Source organism: Monodelphis domestica, chromosome 1 (genome assembly GCF_027887165.1).
Source record: "Monodelphis domestica isolate mMonDom1 chromosome 1, mMonDom1.pri, whole genome shotgun sequence".
Lineage (NCBI taxonomy): Eukaryota > Metazoa > Chordata > Mammalia > Didelphimorphia > Didelphidae > Monodelphis > Monodelphis domestica.
In genome coordinates this window covers 76,368,458-76,394,499 of record NC_077227.1, presented here as the reverse complement: position 1 = coordinate 76,394,499, position 26,042 = coordinate 76,368,458, and the positions used below count along the sequence as shown (strand labels likewise).

The window sequence follows — 26,042 nt, the reverse complement described above, 5'->3', positions numbered from 1 at the left end:
CCAATCCTCTACCACTTGGGAAAAGTTACTAGCAGCCAGGAGAGCCAGCAGCAGATATAAACTCTATTAACTACCTCCAACTTGGTGGTCCATGGACATTTTTCTTGTTCTTGGTCATTGGTGGTTGAAGGTTGGCTCACAATAAATATCTAGCACCAGGGAATGAGTGCTTGACCCACAATCACCACCAGTCCCCACCAGACATATTCAGGAATCAGAGACTGGCTCAATACCAATGTCTCACTCCAACTGTTCATGTGGGATTGGAACCTTTCTCTATCATTTTTAAAAGACTGCTTGCTGGCTATAGACTTCTGACTAGGTATTCCCATGTGCAAGAAATACAGGATAAAGGGAATAAGTTACCCTGAATAAGAGAGGAAATATTTTGCTTTATAATGTTTGCTCTTCAAGGATATGGCCATTTCTTCTCCTTCCTTTGTAACTCCCCATAGCACCTGGTAATAGTGTTCTGCACACAGCAGGAGCTCAGGGAATGTTGAAGACTGTCTGATTAATTCAAAGTTGACTAAAGGTACTGATAGTGAAAGGCATCAATAACACCAAATAGGTATGTGACTCCGTCTGTGCATACAGCTGGTTCTCACCAGGACCCACAATCTGGAACTCTTTTTTAGGACTGACACTTCATAGCTCCCTTTGGCTATCCCTCAGGAATATTTAAATGCTGATGTAGTGGTAACTGGATTTAACTCGTTTAAATTTATTTCCATTCAAGGTCTGTGGCTCCATTATTCTCTCAGTTAACTGTGTTACATGCACAGACTCACTATGCAACCCTGGGCATGTTGCTTAACCTTTATGTGTCTCACTTTTCTCATTTATAAAATGTCAGTGTTGTAAGAGGTGATCTCTAAGGCCCCTTTCAATGTTAAAACTATATGGTTTCATTCTCTATTCTAACATGCATTAAAAATATCTCCTTTAATGTTAAAACTAAAAGAAGCTAAAGGCAAGGTATATGCCAGAATATTAAAAATGGAAGATAAATACTTGATTCCATTCAATTTGCAAGTATGCAAATATGCCTTAGAATTGTAACTGTAAATCGAAAAAACATTTTTTGGTATCTGTTGCCAAAAAAAAATGTTTAAAAGTCACTTCATTAAAAAGAAAGGCTTCCACAATTTTGATGAAGTCAGAAATTATTTTATAGGAACTGGAGCCCCAAATGCCAGGAATTTTTAGCCTCTGCTACATCAGATGATTAACATTGGCACTTAATGATATGTGACATTGTGACCTGATTCTAATAGGTATTTTCCTGGGGGACAGTGATAGACAGGCTGGATTTGTGATTTCAATGGGGCAAAGAACTTGTGGGTGAGGGCATGCCTCCTACCCATGTAAGTCAGCAATTTCTAGGCAATTTACAGTCTTGGAGATTGGCAAAGAGAAATGATAGGTTAAATGATCACAACTTACATGTGTGAGAGACAGTATCTCAACCCAGGTCTTCTTGGCTTCAAAGCCAACTCTTTATAAATTACATCCCACTGCCTCTCAGATATCATCATCATCATCATCATCATCATATGTAGTATGACTCTCATTTATAAAATACTTTTGGATATACAAAGTGCTCTTAGTACTTTATCTCACTTAAGAAATTAAGGTATCATCATAAATACCCAATAGTAAGTACCTGTGTACCACTAAAGAAAGAAATGGCAAACCATTCTAATGTCCTTGACAAGAAAACCTCAAGGATAGCTATGGTCCATGGGGCCATCAAGAGCCAGACACAACTGAACAACAATACTGGTGTACCAGGAAGTATGGTAAGTGTGTACCAGGACGTATGGTAAGTACTGGAAAGATCAAGTTATCTAGGACCCAGAGCCTTCCCTCAAGGCATTTACAAATCTAGTTGAAGTAATGGAAAGTGCACATAAAATACTTTTCATTACATAGAGGAATGCAATACATATTCCCATTCAATGTCCTTGTCTCACAACTTTGGTACCCCCTTTCCTAGGCAGTTGGGGTTCTCCTTGCTTTTCCCCACCCCCACTAGAGGGCACCTATTGCAACTATGTTTTCTATAGACACCATGGTGTAGGCAGAAGAGTGGTGGGGTTCACATCAAATCATCTGAGCCCCTTTTCTAACTCCACCCCTTGATTGATGAATAAATATGGATGAATCACTTAAGAAATTCTGAATCTGGAAGAATAAATAATTCCTTAATAACCCAGAGAAATTAATTTCTACTGAGAAATTACAATGATGAAGATTGATATTTATCTAGTACTTTATAATTGTGCAAGCACAATTGGTGGGGAAGCAAAATCTATATCTTATCATAAAAGCAAATATCCATTATATACCTGTGAAGACATTGTATGAGATTCTGGGGATACAATGATAAAATTAAGTGGTATAACCCCTGTCCTCATGGAGCTTGTATTTTATCAGGAAGGACACAATATATATACAGATAAATGAGGACAAGATAGAATATAACAAAGGGAGCAAAGGGAAAATCTAGGTCTAGGAAAAATGAAAAGTAAGACATCCTTCCCATGGGAACAGGGAAGGCTTCAGAGAACTAACAAAGTCCAGAAGGAAGAGAAAGATCATAAAAAACCAGGAGCAAGGATGGAGGACATTCCAGGAGCAGAAGTCACAAAGTTCCCTGACATCTTTTCCTGAGTTTTAAATTAAATATGGTGTCCATCTGGTACTCAAGTGGAGCATTTAAGGCTGTCTTGTCAACAAACTTATTGGGTTTTTCCAGGAGATCTCATTGACATGAAACAAGATTATGATCCAAATTTCCCTATCCAGTCAATCTGTTACATCCCAGGATCTCAATGATGCCAGAATAGTTTCATAAAGCCAGATTCCTGCAAAGTTCACAAACACCCTTTGAAAATGGGGACATACTTAACAAATATACATACAAGACTAAAATTAAAATTAATGATTCTGGGGAAATTTTAGTTAAAAAACCAACATACAAAAGTATTTATAGATGGAGAATCTCAATGCTTCTGAAAAGTCATTGATACATCAAGCATTCAGACAAAGATAGGCATGGATTATACTCCATTACATTACCATGAACAGATTTCAATTTTACATAATATGAGGCTAGTCTACAATCAGTATTTAAATTTACTAAGGCCAAAGAGCCCATTTCAAGCTATAACTTCCCTAAAATAGCTAAACCAGAGTTGAACAAATAATATCTAGAGGATTCTCGTTTTTCCTAACAATTCCTGAAACTATGGCATGATATAAAATCCATTTGGTTCCCAATAAGCTGGATAAAAATCATCACCTTTTAGTGAAAAGGTAGAATAGGTTAATTTTCCCTGGTCTCTTATTTAGGAGAAAATCAAAATTTTTTTAACTAAGCAATGATAGAGTGGAGTAGTAGTTATGGGTTAAAAGGCTCTACTTTTCATATCCATATCTCCCTAAACTCAAAGTGAGGGTATCTAAGTTATCCTTGACCTCAAGACACCCAGCCCAGATGAACTACATGCTTGAATATTAAAAGAAGTGGCGGATGTGATTGCTAAACCTTTGTTAGTTGTGGAAAACGGGAGGGGTACCACGGAATGAAATAAAAGCAGATATGTTTTTAAAGGGAAAAGAATGGAATCTATAAAAGATGAGATTATGAGCTTAACTTCAATTTCTGGCAAAATGTTTTAGTATACTATTAAAAGGATAACTAGTAGACATCTAGAAAAGAAAACAGTGATCATAAGGAGTTAGTATGGCTTCATCAGGAACACTTGCTGACTAAAGTAGACTAATCCTATTTCTTTTCTATGATGAGTCATTAGACTGATAGGGGAAAATTCTATAGATAGTATTTACTTACATTTCATCAAAGCATGTAACAAAACTTTGTTATGCTATTGATGTGCAAAAGATGAAGAGATGTTGGCTAGACTGGTGGTTCTGAAAATCTGGTCCAGGGGGATATCTGAGAGTCTCCTAGACCCTTTCAGGGAATTCAAGTGGTCAAAAGTTGTTTCGCAATAATATTCAGATGTTTCAATTTTTAATAATATTTTGTTTCCTCAACATTACATGCATAAATAATTTTTTCACATTAATTTTTTTTTAATTTTTGAGTTCCAAATTCTCTCCCTTCTTTGGATCCTCCATCTCTTACTCTCTCCCTGCAATGGTAAGCAATGTGATATAGATTTTAGATGTTTTAATTTCTAACACAGTAACTATGATTAGACACAAAAGATCTTTGGGGTCCTCAATAATTTTTAAGAATATAAAGGGATCCAAAGTCCAAAAAGTTTACAAGTCATTGAGTCAAACAGTAATAAAATTTGGTAGATTAAAGACTGAATGATTAGCCAGACCCAGCAAGTAATGCTCTAACCCTCTTGAAATATTCTAAAGCTCTGGACTTGGCCCTGTACTCTTCATCATCAAAACCTTTCATATGAAAAAGATACTTTATAAAATGATGGCGTGATTATCCAGTGGACAGATGACATGAAGCTAGAAGGAACAGCTAATCCCTGAATGACAAAGACAGGATCCAAAAATATCTTAGACTTGGTTGAATTTAATAAATGGAATTTAATTAGGATACATACAAAGTCTTACACTTGGATTCAAGAAATAAACTTCATAAGGACAAGAGAGAAGAGGTAGAAAAAGACAGAAATTCATCTAAAAGAAATCTGGGTGCAGGGTTAGGGGAGAGTTTCATCTCAATATGAGTCAACAGCATATTGAACTGTGGGTACCACATTTTTTAGGAAGGGCAATGATAAGCTGAAAAAATGCCCTGTTGAAAGCAAATAAAGTAGGGTGTTGAAATCATATCACATGAAGAATGTTTAAAGGAAATTGGAATGTTCAACCTGGAGAAAAGACTCAGAGAGGACATGAGAGTTTTCTTAAAGCATTTTAAAGGGTTGTCATATGAAAAAAGGACAAAAAAAATTTTTTTTAGAAAATAGAAAAAAAAAAAACAGGTGCAGGGGGTGGCAAATTTAGGCTTGATATAAAGATAAAATCTTCCTAACAATTCAAGTGACACAACTTGGACTGCACTACTTCAGGAAATATTTATATCCCCTTTCAGGAAGATTTCAAGCAAAAACTAAAATACCATGTTAGATATATTGTAGAGGAGATTCTCATTCTGATATGGGCCAAAATCCATGAGTTCTGAGACTTCTTCCAGTTCTGAAATTCTAAGATTCTCAGTGTAGAAGCCTGGGATTCCACTCTCATGGTGGATGAGAGCAGTCCTGTACTACAATAATGCACATGGAGGGAGAAGTGATTCCTGATTGGAAGAGAGAATACTGGGCCAGTCACCCATGACACCATGAGGTACTAGGGTAGTGTCAGGGCTTTGAGGGAAAAAGACATGTATGGTTTCAAGGACTCTTTGAATGGTGCTGGAGCCTTGGGGGAAAAGACGTGGACTTTTTGAAAGAAATACAGAGAAGAAAAGACTTTGGAACCTAACCTGAAGGGGAAGTTGGCCCCTCAAAATGTTCCTGCTTGCCTCTGAAGACTTTGAAGGCAATTTTCCATGGGCTATATTTTTTTTCTTGGTTTAATCTGAGACTTACTCCCAGAAAAGGGCTCATTCATTCAGGTATTTTCTAACATTTTAAATTCTAAGACTTCTTCAATTTGTTTGCTGTTTTGTTTTGATGAATAGGTTTACTCACTATTCTCTATTCATGATATTCTTCGGGGCAACCAGAGTTTGATGGGAAGGGACTGAGCTGGCATATAAGAGCTTATTGCTACCCTCCCTTTTAAGAGCAATCAGATGGAACATTTAAGTGGCTCAGTGAAGTGAGAGCCAGGTATAGAAACAGGAGGTCTTGGGTTCAAATTTGGCCTCAGACACTTCCTAGTTGTGTGACCCTGGGCAAGTCACTTAATCCCCATTGACTAGCCATTACCATTCTTCTGCCTTAGTACCAATACACAGTATTGATGCTAAGATGGAAGGTAAGAGTTTCCCCCCCCAAGTCTCATTCCCCTGAAAAGATAACCCTCAACCCTAGAACTACCCAGGAATAGCTCTGAAATTCCTGATTTTCATAGATCTCAGTCCTTACCTCCTAATCAATCCTCCCTTGAGGAAGAACCAGGTCTAAAACAGGCCAAAATTCCCAAGACATGTGCTCATCAAACTACTTGGGACTTCTTTGGAGTGGGCCATTTTGATGGAATGCTCAGAATTCTGGTTCTGGAGTCAAAGGCCCTGGGTTTGCTACTGTGTGACCCTGAATAAATTGTTCTCTCTCTCATACAGATTGGTTTCCTCATCTGTAAAATATGGGAGTTAGCAATGAAATTATGAATCACAACTCTAAAGGACCAAAGAAGAAGCATGGAATCCATCTCCTGACAGAGATGATAGACTTAAGATGCAAAAAGGGCCACATGTTTCTGGACATGGTCAGTGGGAATTTTTTTTTACTTAACTCTGCATATTTGTTACAAGATCTATCCTTCCTACCCTCAGTGAAGAGGAGACGAGAAGAGGGGAGTCATGATAGACTCCCCCCCCCAAAAAAAAAGTTAAGGAAAGCCAGAAGAAATCAGAAATGACCTTACTCTTTTTTAAAAATTAGATTATTCACAATTTCTTTTCCAGTCTTCTGTTCTACATTCTATTAGGAAATGCTCCTTTTTGTAATTGTTAAGTTCAGAATAAAAAGTCTATTGAAATATAATAATAAAGATAAAAATGAAGGTGTTGGATTAGATCACCACTAAAGCTCCTTCTAGTTCTAAATCACTGATGCTATGAATCAGGCTGACCTAGGGCCAGACAGACCATGTCATAATCTCTCAATATAAACATCCAAGGGCTCGAACTTCATCAGAACTAACTTGAACTCCAACTGTGTAAGGGAAGCAATCTTTCATTTCCTTTGCTCAAGAGGTTTGACTGTAAGATCAGATGACCGGGGTTTCTGACTGTGTGGAGGGACAAATCATTTCCCCAGTATATACATGTGACTTGTTATTGTTGGAAGAGATGATTTCTGAGGTTCATCCTTCCCTTGTGAAGAGCATCCCTTTATTAATATAAAAACATTTACAGTCCAAATTTACAGTAGGAGAGGACTACAAGGAAAGGGAATGTTTGAAAAAATCATGATACATGAGTATAATAGAATATTTTTATGCCATACAAAGTGAATTCAATGGCCTCTAATAGACCCTTTTAGTTCAAAATCTATGATTCTATTATGCTGAGTGATGAATATAAAGAATTTAGAGAAACCTTGGAAGATCAAGACTACGATGGTGCAAAAGAAAGACTTTGGCTCTGATCACTGTGGTGTCCAATCATTATTTCAAAAGATTGACAATAAAATATGCTACTTGCCTATCATTGGAAAAGTAGTACACTCAAAGGGCTGAAATAAAGCAAAGATGTTCATATGTGGTGGGTAGGTTGATTGTTTTGCCTGTCCCTCATTTGTTTGAGTAGTGGTGGCACAGCAATAGAATGCTGGACCTAGAGCCAGGAAGACTGATCTTGAGTTCAAATCTGTCCTCAGACATTAGTTGTGTAACCCTGGGAAAGTCACTTCACCCTGCCACAGTTTCTTCATCTTTAAGTAAGCTAGAGAAGGAAACTGTAAGCCACTCCAGTATTTTTGCCAAAAAAAAAACCCAAATGGGGTCAGGAAGAGTTGGATACAGTTGAAACAACTGAACAACAAAACATATACTTGCAAAGATATAACATGGAACCTCAGATATTTAGTCCAATGCCTTTATCTCCTAGATAAATAAACAATGGCCCAGAGAAGTAAAGGAATTTGCCTAAAGTCATGAATAGGTAGTTGGTTTGGAACATAGGTTATCTCCTGACCTTCAATCCACTCCTCTTTTCTTTTATTCTCACCCTCCTAGACCAAAGAGCAAAGGATCACAGGCTCAAGGATGTAGAGACAGGAGGAACTCAAAGGTCAGCTAGCCTAGGTCTCTTTCACTTTACAGAAAACTGAGGTCACACAATGGCTTGCACAAAGATGATAAGAATAATAGGATTAATTTAGGTCAGGTACCTTTTTTGGGGGGGAAGGTGAATAAGAGATGAATAATGGTGGAGGGATTTTCCAAAAGAATTCTGTTAGAAATTAAGAAATATAAGGTAAAATAAAAGAAATATTGAAGGTACAAATTTGTCAGGTTATAAGTCACAGGTAGCCCTCATTTTAGCCATAGATAGTTGGCACAGAAATATGGACCAGTTTATCCTGTTCCCCTGTAGACTTTGGCCTTACTAGGTGATCAGCCACCATGCTGCCTTAGGGGGAAACTCTTTGTGTGTACTTCCCCTGGACTGTCCTCTACCCAGTGTTATCTCATAATTCTAAGGCTTTCTGGATTGCAATAAATGTGAACATGAGTAAAGGAAATGGAATTTTCAAGAATATTTTGTTTTACTTGTTTTAGATATGGATTATTTTTGGTAGCCCCACTGACCCCAAAAGCAGATATGGAGGAAGCTTGTCAAACTGAAGAAAGAACAAAAAGGCAATTCAGAGGAAGAAAAGGAGTTAACTAGCTGGATGGTCTTAGATAAGGCACTTGAAAATCTCTCTCTCTCTCTCTCTCTCTCTCTCTCTCTCTCTCTCTCTCTCTCTCTCTCTCTCTCTCTCTCTCTCTCTCTCTCTCTCTCGCTCCATCTTTCCCTCTCCCTCTCTGTCTATCTCTCCCCTCCACTTAGTTCTCCTCAGTCTCCCTCAGTCTCTATTCTCTTCCCTCTTATCTCTTTTTTTTTTTGGTTCCCTCCTCTTTCCTTTATCTGCCTCATCTCTCTCAAAGGACTATTGGGAGGACCTGAAAGACAACCTAGAAGCTGTCTCAGGCTGTTTAATCATAAAGAAATATAACATACCAAGTGAGCAACAAAACCAGTGAATCCAAAACTGAAAAGAACCAGAATAGTCCTTAATAGGAAAGACAAGAGTTCCACGTAATGATTCTTTATACCCACTAGTTAGACCCAAATGAGCCTTCATCTCCATTTCACATACTTAACAAAGACCTGAAATAGAACCTGGAAAAGAAGGAAAATATAGAACTCAAAAGATTTACAGCAACTAGCCATCCTTGCCTGTTTAGAGTGAGAGTTGTGTCTTGGCAAAGTTTTTACCAGCCCCCCAAAAAAGGCCTTCAAAACAACTCTGTCCTGTGATTAGGCTTTTATTTTTAAATCCTCCAGATTAAATTTATGGACTAAACATAACTCAAGATGTTTAAAGTCCAAACATTTGTTTCTTAATTCTGTACTCTTTGACTCGGTCAAATCTCCTCTCTTCAGTTCCTTAAAATAAATGTTTCTTCCTCTAAAAAAATTATTGCCTTATTTTGGGTTTTTAGGGTTGTAGATTAATTTTTTTTATTCTCAGAAGCATTTCTCTCTGTCTCTCTGTATCTCTCTCTGTCTCTGTCTCTCTGTCACTCTTCTCTCTCTCTCTCTCTCTCTCTCTCTCTCTCTCTCTCTCTCTCTGTCTCAGTCTCTCTCTCTCTCTCATCTAGTCAAAACTTACTAGATAAAAGTGGCAATGAGAAACAGAACCCACAACTAGGTCCCAAGTCCCTGGGGATTTTGCTTGTTTTTTTATTGCTCTCTGGTTTTCCCTCATCTGAATAGAGAAGGTAGAGCAACTAGGTGGCACAGTAAATAGAGTAGCAGGCTTGAAGTCTGGAAGATTCCTTCCTGAGTTCCTATCTGTCCTCAAACTCTTACTGTGAACCTTATTGTGATCACTTTGATCCTGTGCAAGCCACTTAACCCTATTTGCCTCAGTTCCTCATCTGTCAAATGAACTGGAGAAGGAAATGGCAAAGCACTCTAGCATCTTTGCCAAAAGAAAAACCCAAAGGGGGTCATGAACAACAAAGCAAAGAACGTGCCTCTAAGTGAAAAGGTCTGGTCAGAGATTGCCAAGAGCCCCTTAAATCCAGTGGTACTGACCAGTCTGGGTGGAGATATAGGTATACTTGAGCTACTCAAAGTTAATATGAGTTATTCATTATTTTTATTAAACAGCAGAAGCCCCCGGACAGCTGTCAAAGTAACTATGGCCATAGTTTTCTCAGGTTCCTACAAAATTTGCACCTTTAAATTTTTCAACCTGGTCCCTAACAAAAGTGATTTCATGGACATTTTCTGAGCCCCTTAGAACATATCCCTTTGTTCCTATCCTACAACCTGGCTTCTGGATAACTGATCCAGCCTGCTCATCATTGCTTTTGTCTTAATGCTTAAACTCTTATGTTAGAGTGGTCAACCAGGGTTCACTGTTTCCATACAATGGGGATGAGTTTTTCCAAAAGGGTAACCAAGCTGTCCTTGGGTCCTGATTGGCCCCTGCCGCCATAACCCTGCTTCCTGGTCATCTAAAGGTATCCAACAGCTGAAGAGCTGTACCTGGGGTGTCTGAAAACCTTGTGAATCCCTTGTTCTACTAACCACAGAGTTTCACCATCAGAATAAAAGTGGCCATGTCTATAAAAACTAAGCATCACTGTATTCTTGTTGCATGTGCATCCTTCCTATTGGAGTAAAGTAGACTTCCTTTTGCTAACTGTACAAGTGACTTATGAGTACCAGATTTAAAACTAAATCAAACTTGATCCAACATGACATTGGTCTACCCCTATTACCTTATAACCCAAACTGAGGACACTGAGACTGTGCAGAGTTGGTGCTTAATAAATATTGATTGATTGATCTTTTCTAGTACCACCAAGTAGCTGATCCAGCCATATCAATAATGAACTCTGCCCCACTCTTTGAAATAAAAATTTTAAATTCATGTCAATACATAAAAAAAAATCAAGTCATTAAGATAGAACCATTTGTAAATGCCAATTAGGTAGCACACTAGATAGAGAGCAAGGCCTGGAATGGGAAGGGTCCAAACATGGCTCCAGAATCTTCCTAGCTCTATGGCCCTGGGCAAGTCACTTAACCCCAATTGCCTAGCCCTAGATGCTTTTCTGTCTTAAAATGGACATTAAGACAGATGGTAAGGTTATTTTTAAAATACCAGTTATCTGTTTAACAAATGGCAGGTTTGTAAGTTTCTAGTTTGATAACTTTCATATTTCTGTGAAAAATTAAAGAAACACGTGCATCAAAATATTAGAAAGAAAACTGTGAAAAGCTGCTTCCAAACAGGTGCAGCTGATTATGTGAAGCAAACTCTTCACCCAAAAATCTTTTATTTTCTTCACAAATTTTGAGAGCACTAAAAAACTTCCAGATAATGGGAAGTCCCTGAGCTCTTTGGAAAGTGTTTTCTCATGTTCCATACCTGGTGTGACAGCTGCTTCTCTGTAGCTATGGGGAGTTGTGGTTTTCCATTTGTAAAAATCCAAGAGAAATCTATCATTAGGAAGGGGGAGGCAGAGCAGGGGGGTGAAGAACAAGTTCTGGGCTTCTCAAATATCTTTACAGGTTGAACATTTGGAAATGATTCAAGACACCAATCAGCATTGGAATATGGTGAAATATTTAACTCTCTACAAAACAGTATATAAAGTAAGACTTTGCTCAGTCTGATGACTATTTCAGTTTTGCCTAATGACTTGTGTTGGTGCCAAACACCTCAGAGATCCCTCACGGGGCTCATTTTAAAACCTGAATTCACAGCATTCTACTGAGGAGGGATGATCTCGGTGTAAAAAATTTTGATTTGGAAATCATAGAGAGCACTAGCTCTGCTCAGCTGCCATAAATGAACGTCAAATTGGCTTCTTGTCACAAACTATGGAGTAAGATAAAATCAGATGTAAAAATGAAACAAGAAGCTGACTGCTAGACCAAAGGATTTCAGATTCCTTCCAACTCTAAACCTTTTATCCTATTTACTCAGTTGGGAGAGCCAAGGGCCATTTCCTAGCTAGGAAGAAGATACCCTGACAGAGTTTCTTTCTCAGGTATAAGACAGTTAATATATTGTAAATGAAACTCTCCTAGAATTTATAGCAAAGACCATCTAAATTATAGCAACTTAAATACCAGTAATGGTTCCCTCTCCAAAGGTACAAAGTAATTTTGTTGTAGGGTGCTTTTTTGGGGTGAGGGGACTGCTGAAGGGGAGGGAATTTCACAATGTTATTGGTTGGCATGTTTGTTGTTGTTAACTAGCAAGACCCCTTTAAGATAAAAAATCATAGATCTATTTCAGAAAATGATGTTTCACACATACACACACAAAAAAGAGGAGGTAACTCATGCCTGTTTATCCAAAGCAAAGAATTTCATGAAAGTGAACTATAGGAAACCAAGCAAGCCCAAGGTGATAAATAAGAGCACTGTTGTTATCTATACCTCTCATCTTCTGCAAGAAATCTTTCCCAGTCTTCCTTAACCTTAGTGCTTTCCCTCTGGTACTATGTCCAGTTTAGCCAGTATGTATCTTGTTTGTACATAGTCATTTGCAAGTGGTCTCCCCCATTAGATTATGAGTTCTTTGAGAGAATAGAATGTCTTTCCTCATTCTATGGATCCCCAGCACAGTGCCTACTAAAGCTTGTTGATTTGACATTGTAACTTCTCTATTTCTCATATGAATCTTATCCCCCCACCTTGAGACAAACCTATTAACTCTATATAAGTCTCCTTTTTTTTATAAACAGCCCCCTGCAGCCCCTCAGATAACATTTGGCATAGAGGGAGTATGTAAACAACAAATCATTTTTTGAAATGGACTCTAGATGGATGATCATGAAGATTCCAGAATCCTTAACCACCAATTTTGGTCCACAACATCAATATAGTGTGTTATGGAAGCTTTAAAAGAAAAATAAAAAAGCTAATGCAGCCTCAGGCTGTCTTAAGAGAAGTACAGCTTCCAGGAATAATGAAGCGATAGTCCTGCTGCATCCTACCCTGGTCAGACCATAATGAAAGAATTCTGTTCTGTTCTGGTTATCGCATTTAAAGAAAGGCAATTGATTAGGCTGGAAAGCATCCAGTCAGTCACAAGCTTTTATGCTATCTGCCAAGAACTGTCCTAGGGGTTGGGGATACAAAGGAAGTAAAAGGCAGTTCCTGTTCTTGAGGGGCTCCTAGCCTAATGGGGTAAGAAAAAGAGCAACAGAACATGGAAACACCGGTGTCTAAACAAGATCTATGCAAGCTAAACTGCTGATAACTTCAGAGGGAAGGCATTCCGGTTAAGGTAGACTTGAAAAGGCTTCTTGTGAACAGTGGGACTTTGAAATCCTGCCATATGACAATCACTTGAAGGAACTGGGAATGTTTAGGCTGAAGCAGACAAGGCAGGGAGTTGGGGTGGAGGTGGGGGTGAGGGTGGAGAATGACACATTCTAGATGTCCAGTTCTTGAAGGAAAGGGAGATTCCACTTGTCTTATTTAACCTTAGAGAGAAGAACCAATAGAAATTGCAAAGAGGTTAATTTGAGTTTGATGTCAGGAAAAATTCCCCTAAGAATTAGAGCCATATCAAAATGGAATGGGCTGCCCTGAAGAGGTATCCACTTCCCCTTCTTTGGAGGTCTCCAAGCAAAAGCCAGATGGCCATGTGTTGGGTATATTGTATTAGGATCCTAGAACCTGAAGAAATTGGTTTCTGATTCTTCTACAGCCATGAAAGGAACATTCTATTAGGATGTAAGCTACTTGAGGGCAGGGATTGTTGCTTTTTTCATTTGTATCCTAAAAGCCTCTCACAAAGCCTTGCAAACAGTAGGCACTTAATAAATGTTCAATATATTATGCTGAATTAGATGCCAAACAACTAATTAGTGCCCTGTGCCAGGGGAATCAATAAATAAAAGTCTGTTTTTAAAAATAAAAACCCCTTACTTTCCATCTTAGAATCAATATTGTGTGTATTGGTTCCAAGGCAGAAGAGCAATGAGGGCTAGGCAATGAGGATTAAGTGACTTGTCCAGGGTTACACACTAGGAAGTATCTAGGGCCAGTTTTGAACTCAGGACCTCTCTGGACCTGGCTCTCTACTAAATCGCCCAGCAGCCCCCATTTAATTCTAATAACAGGCATCTGAGTTTCAAAAGGCTATTTGTAAATCAGCTATTTGTAACCTGGAATGCATTTGATTCTAGAAGCAATATCATATGTAGTGATGATGTTCCCAGACCAACCCACAGAAGCCTATTTGACCCATAATAGTGCTGAAATCCATACACATCTGCAATGAAAAATAGAAAATAACATTAATGAAAATGAATAGTACAGTATTTCAGCCACACAAAATCCAACAGGTCCTAAGATTAAACCTCTCTTGATCCCAGCCCTGTCAGTTTCACTCTGAAAATCATTCAGACTAAAGTATAAAAAAATCAGATCAGTCTTTGATCTGCGTGGGGAAAGGAAGAGACCTAAGGAACACTGATACATTAAAGTTAGAGAATCAGGGGATAGATCAGTGACAAGATCCGAAATTTCTTACATCTTGATTCTCTTTTCCCAAGCCTCTTTTTCTTTCATATGTTACTTCTTTGGTATCTCTGTGGTTTTCCCAGGTCCCTTTGCTCCAATCTGGGGCTGCAGAGCAGTCTTGGATGTAGATAAGGATAGAGGGCAGATGGGAGAATTAAGATTTTCTGTAAACCAAACTAAGGTGAGAGGTTCATGTTTGCCTTCCCAAATGCTGCTCCAGTGTGGTTTGGGTGGAGAAGTGGGATGGGAATTATACTACACAACTTCATCAATTTTTCCAGGTCAAATGTCCAGCAACTCTCCCTTTTGATCCCTCCAAAGCCCTAGTTCCCCAAAGGCATTGAGAAGTTGAAAGTGCTCACATCATAGGTTGTTAGAGCTGGAAAGGACCTCAAAGATAACAGAGGTCATCTCCCTCTTTACAGACAAGGAAATTGGAAGCCTGGAGGTCAAGAAACCTATTCTAAATCCTGAAGATCACTTTTGAGATAGAGCTAGAATTAGAACCCAGATTTCTTAATTCTGAGTCAATCATTCTTTCTGCTATATTACCGTTGCCTCCTAAACCCTGGCCCAAAGTTCAGGTCTGTGGAAATTAACACTAGCCTGTACCCCTATCTTTGGCACCCCAAAGACAACCTTTGGATTTGGAGAAAAACTTTAGTCTTAAGATTGAAGGTACAGCTATGCTTCTTTTTCCACCCTCTTGTGGAATAAGAATGGAAAAAAAAGCTTTTTGTTTATCTGTAAACAAGCCTCTTAAGATATTGGGGGAGAGAAAAATAGTGGGGGAGAGAAAATATAGTGGGGGAGAGATATACAGTAGAGTAGAGAGTAGTGGACAGGCGTCACTGTGCAGCTATTCTAGGAGTCTCAGAGACTTCTGGGATCTGGATGATCTGCTTCATGTCCAAAGTAAGTAAGTCCCTTGTCCAAATGACTTTCTTGTCCAGAGTTCTCCAATCAGAGGGGCTTGGGAAAGGAATGTCACAAAGACCATAAACTGGAGTGCCAGGAGGAGGTGGGGACCTTCTTCCAGGCAATCCAGAGTGAGTAGGTATGCTTAAGCCTGGCTCTCTCAGCTCTCAGAAAGGATGGTAAAGTTAGGTGGCTGAGCACTACGTAGTTGATGCCTTCTTTTTCTCTGGTCCACTTTAATTATAAATTAAGATACAGTCTCCAAAGAATTTTAATCATAACAGGACTCAAGATGGCAAATCCTATAAGAATGTCTGTGCCCCCACATTCTGATTGGTGAGTTTTCATCTCATTTTATCCAATCTTAGACCCACTGTGCCATTTAAGTCCATCTCCGGACTATGCCATCTGTGTAGTCTCCACCTCCATAAGGAACTGAAGTTTCTACCCTGTGTCCCTAGGTCTTGACTGATGAGATTTACCAGCTATATGACCCTGAGCAAGTCACTTAACCTCTGTTTACCTCAGTTTCTTCATTTGTAAAATGGTGATAATAAAAGCATCTATATCCCAAGGCTATTGAGAGGATCAAATGAGATAATAATTGTAAATATTTGTAAATTATAATTAATTAAAAGTATAAATAATTCATAAATACTACATAATAATAAATACCATGTAAGTGTTACCTGTTATTATTATCTTTTGACTACCAGGCTCCCATAATGCTTCCTATAATCATCTTCATACCTGTCTTACAAGAGTATCCTTTCCTCTCTTTTCATCTCTAACTCTGAGAAAGGTAGTCAAAAACCATGCTACCATTTCTGGAAAGTACAGGTCGACCAATTATCCTATGAGTCCAGTTACCATTCCCTCTGACTTCTCTTTCAAAACATTCCTCCTTGGTCACCAGTCCTTTATATGGGTGGTCTTCCCCTATTAGAATATAAAATCCTGGAGGGCTGAGAATGTCTTACTTGCTTGTATTTGTATACCGAGAAAATATTCATATTGCCTGATATAGAGTAAGTGCTTAATTTTTTGTTCATTCATTCATTCATTTATTCATACTCATCACTCTCCTTGATATTCTTAAGGACCCTGGAAGGAAGCCCAGTTTTTGTTTTTTGCTCTTTTCCAATAAGCATAGATTTTTATTTTTATATTTTATATATATATATATAAATATCTTATATTTATATCTTGATTTTTATTTTCCCAGAGCTATTTCTACTCAAGGGTACCAAGCCTCTTCATCATCATCATGTCCTCCTCATCATCAATGATAATTTTAAGAATAACAATTTCAGTTCACACATATATAATCTTGAAAGGGTTTTTTGAAACATTTTCTTCTCAAGAACGCTATGAAGGAAATGAGATAAGTACCATTTTTCCTATTTTACAAAAGAAGGGACTGAGTCATAGACAGATGATGGGATTTGCCTGGGGCCACAGAGCAGTTAAGCTTCAAAGTCAGGATTTGAATGCAGTTCTCTTTTCTGCTAGATCATGTTTCTCAGGCCCATTATCCCCTTTCTCAGATTCTACTCTCTCTGCCCCACTGCAGACCAAGAATTAAAGACTTTGTCTAGATTTCTGTCAACATTGTCCATAATTACATATTTTTGTATCCTGAAGATTGCCTCAAAAGGTACAAAAACAAAAATCTGAGGACAGGCCAGATTGTCACATTTTTTTCTTTTTTTAAAATCCGTACTTCCTGTCTTTGAATCACTAGTATCAATTCAAAAGCAGAAGAGCAGCAAGGACTAGGCAATGGGGGTTAAGTGACTTGCCCAGGGTCACCCAGCTAGGCAGGTCTCACAGTTTTTCTAAGAGACCATTAGTCTTATTTATCTTCACTTCTCAAATAGAAACTGGAACCTCCATTCCTTCTTTTCAGAGGTTGGGAAGTGGCTATGGAATAATGAATTAAACTATCAGACACGGTTGACAATTTGGTGAGTTTTGCTTTTCTTTTCCTCTTTATTTTTTATTGCTTATGGGATCGTCCACTCTGGAAGAGAAGGGAGAGGGAGAAGTGTAGATCTAAAGAAGGAGCCAGCGCGATGCCGGCTACCAAGGATGCTGAGGCTGGCTGGTGTCTTGCGCTCAGGAGTTCTGAATAGCAGTGAGTGCTCTATAATCTTCTCATTCCCCTAGGAAAAGAATCCCTGGAAGATAGGGTTTAATAGGAATCTAGTCCAACTCTCTCATTTGGCAATTGTGAGAGGGAAACTAAGTGACTTGCTAGATAGATCATGGAAGACAAGAGATGGAGGGATCAAGTTGGAGAAGAGAAAGCTTAAGCAAGTTTTGTCCCTTTTTTTTGTTTTTCAAAATGCTAGAAACTTTCTCATTTGTATGAATTTGCATACTGGTTTCCAGAGGCTCTAAGCATGCACAAAAAAAAATACCACCAACAAATGCCTCCTTCAATTGTCTTTCAACCCAATATTCTGCAGATGACTCACATAACATAAAAGATTGTAAAATTCATCAATTCCACCATAGACCAGATTAGGCCAGGCATACACAGTGAAGGAGGATATGCCTGTGCAAATGCTCTCTCTCTCTCTCTCTCTCTCTCTCTCTCTCTCTCTCTCTCTCTCTCTCTCTCTCTCTCTCTCTCTCTCTCTCTCTCTCTCTCTCTCCCCCTCTGTGTGTGTGTGTCTGTCTGTCTGTCTTTATCTCTCTGTCTTTCTCTCTCTCTCTGTCTCCCTCTGTCTTTCCCTTTCTCTCTCTGTCTCTGTGTGTGTGTGTCTCTGTCTATCTCTCTCTCTCTCTTTCATACATGCACATAGAGACAGATGGCCAGTGGTTCAGGGCTTCATGTGCAACTTCCATCTTCCCTCACCTCCCCACAGTGAGCTGGTCCCCAGATGTAAGAGCCTGAAGCCAGAAAGGTCTGAGTGGCAATCTTAAGGCAACCAGCTCAAGAAGACTGCAAAGCCTTTAGGCTTTACTGCCCTATACCAGAGATCACCTTGACCCAAGCTGGCAAAATCTCAGGGTTTTGACTCTCCCTGAATGAATCCAGGACTCTCTGCAAGTTGGAATGAAGAGCTAACTTCCCCCAAACCCAACACACATAGAGTCCCCAGTTTCCCACTTGGCCACACAAACATCCACACACCCACCCACACAGAAATCCACTTTCTCCCTCTGCTACTTGCCTCTTTTTCTCTCCCTCCACCCCTCCTGTCTCTTTTCTTTTTCACACATGCACAAACAGTCACGTCGTCATATGAGACAAGTGAACACTGAATCTTATGGGTAAAAAAAACAGATGTTTTCCAATTTTCCTTCACAAAACCATATTTTATATAGGGTTCCTCAATGGATTTATAGCCAATGAAGAGATGTTACTCCATTAGCTCATGGAGGGAGGATGATAAAAACTGGAAAGGAAGAGTCAGACAAGGCAGAAAGAGGCTATCCAGAAGGCTGCAATCGGAGAAGCATGACGAATGGGCAGTGTACTTTTAGAGGGTTCCGACCGAAAGGCAGATTGCCTGACTGGGAGTTATTCTCTACAGCTGGAGCATCGCACAGACCATCTGGTATTTTTTAAATCGCCTTTCCCCAGGTGATCTGATTCTTGGAGTGCCAGTGGAGAGGAGAAAAGGAGGGATTGTGAGCCTCAGACCAGCTTGCTCCCCTAATTAGTTAATGGAATCTTGTTTGAATCAGTTTCAGTTTCTTCTCCAAATCCAGCTCTTGCTATTTACCCTTCACCCCCACCCCCACACACAAACAGCCCACAGCAAAGAGCTAGAGATTGGAAGCTTAACTCCTAAAGGTTTTCTGTGTACACAAAGGAACTAAATGTGATTCTCAGCATGATGGTCCAAAATGGCGCTGAAGAGAGAGCTCTGGTCCAAATTCCCCAACATGGGGCCAACAAAGCTTCCTTTTTAGTCTCACTCTTCTTCAATCTTCTCAATGTTGCTCTTGGCTGTTGCCTAATGAAGAGCCCACATGCTGAGACCCACACTTTTCTTTCCCAGATGGTTCATCCCCTAAGTAAGAAATCATTTACCAGTAGTCCCTCATCATAAAGAAAGTTGCTGGGTTCCCCCCCACCTCCAAGATGAGCAGGAGGAGGATGAGGGAAATGAGGGATCCTCTCTATAACCACATTTCTGCCAGGGCTTTTCCCTACCATCTGACCTTGATTTATGCTAGCAAAAATCATTCTGCATATTTCCAGTTCCTGAAATTACACAAAACTCCATCCTCTTTTCATTTTCTGTGGTTTCAAAGGAGGAAAATTAAGAGTACCACCACCAGTTACAATATGGGGCATTAGCAAGCCAACAGGACCAGCCAAGGGGACAGCTCAATGCTTTTATTGGTTATTACTCCTGTGGTCACAGACCAATGAACCAAAGGACCTAATATGCTGAGTAGCTGATAGCAGGAACAGTTTACAGAAGCTAAGCAGCATGTTACATATACCCTTCTATGAGGTATCCAAACATCATAGGCTCATCATAGGATCAAAGTTTTGGAGCTAGATATTTTTGAGATCATTCAGTCCAACTTCTTTATTTTAGAGATGAAAAGAACTGACACCTGGAACAGCAATTGACTTGCCTACCATCACTGAGTAGGTAAAAGGGCAGACGCATGATTGGAAAACAAGTTCTATGACTCAAACTCCTCTCCTTCACAATCCTCATTCCTTCCTAGATTTATCCAGGTCCAACCTCTTTCCTGATCCCAAACACAACTTCTACCATTATATTCCCACTGCAAAGCTATCTGTCAGTCACTGATAGGGCATTCTTCATCCTCACCCAGCCAATGAGAGGTCATTAGGGCATATCTTCTCCCCATTCTTAAGTTACCTCTTCTTTTGGCTTTGCTATCATCAAAACTCTTTCATCTTCTAAATTTTAAGGTCCTATCATTCCTTTCTGACCCTCTCTGCTACCAAAAAATCAAATCCTTCTCTTCCCTTATGATTATTATTCCTCTACCATACTTGGTACGTTTTGTCTATTCTTCAACTGGTACCTTGTGGTACAAAAAAAGCTGAAGATTCCATTATACAGACAACCACTGTACACCTGCAAATATTTGGTGAACATTTAATATTTGCAAGATACCAAAGATATTAATTGTAGAGGATGTTGCCCCTTCTCTTAAGGAAGAAAATTAGCATCTTGATAGGGTGATGCTACAAATGATGAAAAAATAAATAACAACAAAAAATCATGGAAAATTACAAAGCAATTAGAAATAAGACCTATCAAAATATTATGGGAATAGGAAATCCTATATATAACGCAAGGAAAAAGAAAAGCTCAAAAGAATAGAATAATATAAAAGCATTTATATTTTGCCTACTATGTGCCAGGCACTCCATTAAGCACTTTACAAATATTTGACCTTCACAAGAACCCTGGAATTGTAGCTGTTAGTATTAGCCTCATTTTACAATTCAAGAAAATAAAGCTTAAGTTTCTTGCCCAGAGACAATACAGTTAGGATCTGAGGTTGAATTTAAACTCCTCTCTTCCTCATTCCAGAGTTCTATCCACCACACCAGTGCTGGGTAGCAAATCCGACTCTTAGTGTGAATAAAATAAAATAAAAATCTCTCCTCGCTAAAAGAGTTATTAGGGTCCCTTTGGTCTCCAAATCTCATGAACCTATGAATAAGAATACTCCTTTAAAAAAAATGTATTTGTTGTTTGTTACATTAAAATTCTTAGGTATCTCCCTCCCTTCTTTCCTCCCTTTCCTGCACTAAGGAAGGAATCATTTGACAAAACATAAATATATATATATATATATATATATATATATGTATGTATGTATATAATATCTTTCTGGTTTCTTTCTTTTTCTTTTTTTTTTAACCCTTACCTTCTATCTTAGAACCAATATTAAGTATCACTTCCAAGGCAGAAATGTGGTAAAAGCAAGGCAGCTGAGGTCAAGTGACTTGCCCAGGGTCATACTGCTAGGAAGAACCTGAGGTATCCATGACTTCCTGTCTCTAAGCCTGGGGCTCTATTCACTGAACCACATAGCCACTCCTTCTTGCTTGTTCCTATTTATCAGTTCTTTCTTTGGAAGTGACCATTCAGAGTTATTCTTCAAAGAATATTTCTGTTGCTGTACATAATGTTCTCTTGATTCTGCTCATTTCACTCATCATCAAAGACCCATGATTTTGCTGATCCAATACTCCCCTCCATGCAGATCGCAACCCCTTTATGGTTTGGTCAGAGATAAATCAGGGCTGGAGATATAAATTTAACAGTTATCTTACTAGAAATGATAGCCAAAACCAGGACAGAACATGAAATCTCCAATGAGAATAGCAAGAAGGTTAAGGATTGTCTTGTAGTAGGCACTCATGTAAGGAGAGAAAAAAGATGAGCAAGATAAAACTGATGATAGGTGGTGGTGGTGGTGATAATGGTGCCTTATTCATTCCCCAATTCCCACTTCTAAATTTATTCCCAGCTGCCTCTACCCAGAGCCTTTACTTCTAAGGTAGCAAAAATGGAATGTTACTTACTCATGACTCATTTCTTCAGCTCCAAGGCATCAGATTACCAACTAAACTAATTAAAAGAAAACTGGATCTTTGGGCTATTTCACTCTAGAAAATCAGCTTTATCACCCTTTCCCTTATAAAGTCAGTCTCTTCCTTCCTTTAGCCTCCTTTTCTTCTGTCTTTAATCAGTCCTCCCTTATACTGACAAAGCTATTTCCTACTAATGGCATATTGCAATTGTGAAGTTAAGGAACATGTTTCTTCGCCTTCAAAGATTAAATTGTTACACTGATTTACTCTTTAACATCTTTGAGTTGTTAGTAACCTTCGACCTCTTATAAACTAGCCTCTCCTCTTTTATTAATCTGCAGAAAGTACCCTGTTTATAACTAGATAAACAATAGTCAATTAAAACTAGGACTGAACCATCCCTGGACTCACCTAGTTGGTTTGGACAATATTTTTCCATCTTTTTTTTTTTGACACACTGTATTAGGGGATTTGGGGCATACTGAGCAATTTCTGCTTCAAAATATTGCTTTGGGAAAAATCTGGTCATAGGTCCCTCACTTCTTACAACCCAGATGGAAAAAGTAATTTGTCTTTGGTAGGGGAGGCAAGGATCCACCAAGAGCCTTTTTCCAGAAGAACAGAACCAAAAGTAATAAGTATTTATTATTATTTGAAACTTTTAAGCAAAGAAATTCAATACTTGAAACTCTTTTCCCTCTAAGTTCCCACCTTGAAATGAGTTTATGCTCTCACCAGATAATGGTAAATGCTTTGAGTCCCACCACCCAAACATCAACCCAGTGTTCTTTTCAGTGATCCCAATCAAAATCCTGAATTTTCACTGGCTTTTTCCACAATTGTGTGACTTTCTTAAAAAATAAAACAGCTAAATATACCATGTTTATGGTCTAATCCTTTGTGATTTCAGTAATGGGGGTATTTCCTCCAGTGATGCAAATCAGAACCAGTATACACTTGCTCATATTCTGGGCATCTTGACCAAGAAGCTCCAAAACTTTTGTCAATGCACCATGAACCTTCCTCACATTCTCTTGACACTGATTTGTATTATCAATGGAGCACCAAGGCTGTCTATTTCTCATACTCTTTGCATGATGAATCTACCTTTTTTCCCTCAGACATATTTCTCTGATAGTCTTCTTTACACCACTTCTCCTGCATCATTCTTTGTTGGAAATCTGCAGCAACCTGGTTATGCCCACCTTTCTCCCCTCTTCTCTACCCTTTGGGTAATCCTCAACTTCAATTCTTCACCAATTAGTATTCTTTGACTCACAGCCATAAAATATCCTTAATGATATTAAAAGATGGAACTCTGCTTTGGAAGAAAGTTTGGATTCATTAAAGAATTATGCAATTTCCCAGAGGCAATTCAGTCCATTCCCTATCTTCTGTTCAATTCTGAACCTAGTCCATGTTCCATATGCAGAGTCCACCCCAGATATATGTACTGGTAGACAAGTTTTATAGGGTTACACCCAATGAATACTGGAATCCCAACAATAGCTATTTCTTATCCACTTGTTTCTTCCTATATGAATGGTTAGACCAAATTCCTTTGTGAATATGACCACTACAGGTTTCTGCCATTTAACATAACCAGCACAAAATCATCTGCAAAGAGAATCCTGCAGAGAAACAGAATTCTGTAGGGAATCTCCCTTCAATTTGCTTGTGCTTTAGACATCCTCTCTGACAGTGGAAAGCAATTTTGAGGGGCATAAGCCTCTGATGTTTTATGCCTCCCTTTATTTAAATCATCAGAGTCAAACCAAATGATCTCCTTTGCTATACCTTTCAAGAAATCAGGTATGATTTTGATAAGCATAGTCCTCAAGGGAAGGGCCAGTGGTAATGTCAGGATAAGTGTGATCCAAGGCTCTGTGCAAGCCTATATTGACATATGCATAGAAAACAACACTCTGGAAGAGTCTCTAAGACAGAAGCTTAATTCTACAATTGTACAGTCAACAAATGACATTTCATATTCTCTATACCTTATGATAAGTTGCATATTTGTAAATACAGAATTGTGGAATATTACTTGCAAAAGCCCGTTATTCCTTCTCTAATATCTTTATCGTGGACATCTTCAATTCCCACGTAAAAATTTTGTAGGGCTCAGAAAGAAGGAACATGTGTTAGAGGAATCACTAATTTTCTCTTGATCTTCTTTTCTTTGTGGTAATAGCTTCTGAGATTTTCCCCACCACACACTCCTTTGATATATTCCTCTTTTTCTCATTTCTCTACATGGATTCCATGCCTCTTCTATCTCTGAAAACATGATCTTCACCAGATTCTTCAGCATCACTTCTACATCTAAAAAGAACACATCCAGAACTTAAATACTAAAGTCCAAATGACTGACTGTCCTTGATGAGGAAAAAATAATTTAATGTAAAAAATTTTATAGGGGTTTTATTTTCATTTATTTGCTGTCTTCTTCCTAAGTTCATCCTTAAATGCCCTCAGGAATATTTTGCATAGTTAATCCTCTTGCCAACTTTTTTCTTTAAAATTGTTTTTCCCCCACTGAATTTTGATGCATTTTTGAGGCATTGTTATTCATTATCCTCTATTGTCTGATTTCACAAAGTTTATATTTTTAAGAGGAGTTGGGGGGGCAGCTGGGTAGCTAAGTGGATTGAGAGCCAGGCCTAGAGATGGGAGGTCCTAGGTTCAAATATGACCTCAGACACTTCCCAACTGTGTGACCATGGGCAAGTCACTTGACCCCCATTGCCTAGCCCTTACCACTCTTCTGCCTTGGAGCCAATACACAGTATTGACTCCAAGATGGAAGGTAAGGGTTTAAAAAAAAAAAAAAAAGAGGAGTTGATCAGAAGAGTACTGGATAAATTTGATGAGTTTTCCAGTTAATTTGATGAGATTACAAGGTGTTGGCTTCTGTTTGGATGCCCACCACCTGGACCCACAGAAATGTGCACATAACCATTCCTACCTTCCCCAGAAGTCTTAGAAACCTATTCATTGGTTTTCCAAGTTGACTGGGCTGCTCTTCTCTGTGGTCTATAAAAGTAATGCAGCTGACAGGCTTGGTTTTGATGTTTCTCTCAGGTCGGAGAACTCATTCTAAAGCAGAGGTTCTTTTCCTGGGATCCTTGGATCCCTGAGGACTTCATGAATAAATTTCAGGATGTCTATGAACTTGGAAAGGAATATATATATATATATATATATATATATATATATATATATATATATATATATATATATCTTTGTTTTCACTAACCTCTCAATGAAAATTAGCAATTTCTTCTATTATAAATTTAAAGAAAATTCTTTGAGGAAGAGGTCCATAGGCTTCACCAGACTGCCAAAAGATTCCAAAACACACCAAAAAGTTAAGAACTCCTGTTCTAGAGTCATAAAAGAGCTTGTGCCTACAGTCCCTTGGATCCTTACCTTCAACCTACTAAAAACCAGCAAGCAGAAGTTAGAATTATTATTCCAGAATTGTTATTTTGGCTAACACTCTTACCTTTCTTTCTTCTTCCTTTTTCTATTTCTCCTGACTCACAAGTCACCCTTGGGTCTTTGTACATTTTTCCTGTAGCCTCTCTATCCCCGGTATAATAGGATGACCCAATGTAAAGGCTATAATCTTAACCAGAATCCAGAGCCCAGGACCCAGGTCCAGGAGACCCAGTGAAATTGCAGCAATTAATCCATTGGTACCACCAGTAGCCAAAGCTAGATGTCACAAAGTAAAGAAAACCAAGTGCTAAGATGTAATTCCATAAATGAAAGACAAAACAACAACAGGCTGAAAATTGTGAGAGAGAGGAAATAGGGTAATGGAGAGGAGAGGGCAGTAGAAGGGGAATAGATATCAAAATGGATCTGAAGAAGTTCCACTAGAACCAAGAACCATGTACGGACTTAATCTTTTCCTCCTTTGAAGGATGCCAATAGCATGTAACTGACAAGACTAGAAGGCAGGTATAAGGAGTGTCTATACCTGACTATTGATGCAGTCAGGAGACTGGATGAGCTCAAAAAGAACTAAAAGAAATCTTAGGATCCTTGTCCAGAGGTAAATATTCTGGTTTAGGGTCAGAAGGCTTGATTCTGATTCCCAGATAGCTAAGTCATGCA

At 38.7% G+C, this 26,042-nt stretch overlaps 1 protein-coding gene across 1 annotated transcript in view; it reads right to left on the bottom strand.

Annotated features, from left to right (window-relative positions):
* HPSE2 (heparanase 2 (inactive)) overlaps positions 1-26,042 on the bottom strand; it is a 753,270-nt gene that overhangs the window by 559,167 nt on the left and 168,061 nt on the right. The window lies entirely within an intron of this gene.